General features: G+C 30.5%; 1 long non-coding RNA gene across 1 annotated transcript; it reads left to right on the top strand.

The window, feature by feature from the left end:
• The first annotated feature begins 377 nt into the window (after positions 1-377).
• LOC109590944 (uncharacterized) lies at positions 378-1,507 on the top strand. The gene is made up of 2 exons (XR_002189578.1): positions 378-592; positions 1,203-1,507. It is a non-coding gene; the product is annotated as an uncharacterized LOC109590944 (long non-coding RNA).
• Positions 1,508-1,810: the final 303 nt, after the last annotated feature.

The following is a 1,810-nucleotide window of genomic DNA, read 5'->3' as shown; positions in this document are numbered from 1 at the left end:
AAAATCCCTGTACTGTAGTACAGGGACTTTGTGCCCAATTTTGGAGTAACTTTGAAAATTCATAAAAAATCTAAACTTGATTGTAATCAGTTCAAACTTTCTACACAACATAAGTACCTGTATATGTATCAGAAAAAAATTATGAAAATTCAAAATTTTCTCCTTTTCATTTTTGACGAAATTTGACCAAAATCTCTGTACAGTACAGGGACTTTGGGCCCAATTTTGGAGTAACTTAAAATTTGTAAAAAATCTAATTTTGATTGGAATCAGTTCAAAATTGTTAAATAATTTTTTAGACTTCTATCAAAACCATTTAAAAAAATATCAGGGACTTTGATCAACTTTTGATGCAAATTTTCTACAAATTTGCACCAGAAAATGCATAAAAAAGTTTGAATATCATTTATTGTGTAACAATGTAAACTTTACTTACGCACCATTTTATATTATTTTTTCTATTATAGTATAGCTAAATGTTTAGGTGCTTTAAAGGTCAGTAAAAGATCCTACGAGTGGCTCCAAAATAAAAACGTCATCTCGTGTGTAGTTCCAGACAAGGAAGCACTGAAAGCTTGTGTCTTTATGTCAGGTACATGAATACCGTATAGCGGAAAATTTTATGGCCCAAATTTTCGTGGATTTCGTGTTTTTTTTTAAATTCACAAAAATAAAATCTGCGAAAATTAATTTAATACGGTTCAAGATGGTCGAATAGTAGAAAACCACAAAAATTAAAGCCACGAAATTGATTTTTAGATGGGTCCACAAAAATTTCTCACTATATAGTATATGCAGCTATATACAGTAAAGCCTCTTAATGACAAGCTACCGTATAGCTAGAAAATTTGGAGTGTTAAAATTTGGTGAATTGACTTCAAAAGAGGTTTGGAGGTTAAAATTTTGGTGAAATTTAAACTCTGTATGCTTCTATGGAGCCTTATCAAATTGGAGACTAAAAATTTGGTGAATGGACTTCAATTCGCCAAATTTGTTAAAGTTTTACTCCACCAAATTTTCTAGCTATACGGTATCTAACAAACAGCACCTAGTGTATCAATTATATACCGATTGCGTTCCTTACTATATAAAATAACTTCTACATGAAGGATACCTCAGACTTTCTGCTGTTAATTTTTAAACTTTAAAATAAAAAATATACCCGAGTTTCCTCTTCATTTCTATCTCTCCTCTTTTTTTAGATTATCATGAAGTTCTTGTCCCTCCGGCCTGTGGAGCTGCTCTTGCTGCAGTAACTGATAAAAGTCTTATCCCTCACCTCCAAGATGAAGGAAAGCTTCCAAAAAGCTTAAGCAATATCATAGTCATTGTCTGTGGCGGGAGTGGGATTAAATCTGAGAATATTGAGCAATGGAGGAACGACATAAGAGAAGAAAAGGATTGACTGTTTGATACTTAGTTGTGAAAGTCAATTTAAATTTTCAAAACTATTAATTTTATATTTTGTACAATTATTTCATTTCACAGTTAACGAATATTAAACCACTGTGTTAATCTTTATCTACATGTACTACTATGGTAACAGTAACTAATTGATGTAACAGAACTAGACTATACTGAAATATAGTGCATTATGTACTGCAATACTGTATCATCAAGTCCTAAACTCAAGTTGGTGGAGCATGAAATTTTTGTCACTCTGTTAACACCTTTAGAGGTGTGAACAAGGCCTTGTTCACACCTCCAAATTTTTTTAAAATTTTCTAATTTTTATTTTTTATCATTTAATTTTTATCAATTTTATTAATTTCTTATTCTATTTTATAAAAATGCATTTTTAGTTTTTTTG

Source organism: Amphimedon queenslandica, unplaced genomic scaffold, assembly GCF_000090795.2.
Source record: "Amphimedon queenslandica unplaced genomic scaffold, v1.1 AMPQUscaffold_9242_Cont18799, whole genome shotgun sequence".
Taxonomy (NCBI): domain Eukaryota; kingdom Metazoa; phylum Porifera; class Demospongiae; order Haplosclerida; family Niphatidae; genus Amphimedon; species Amphimedon queenslandica.
The sequence above is the reverse complement of the archived record's forward strand: the minus strand, read 5'-3'. Positions and strand labels throughout refer to the sequence as shown.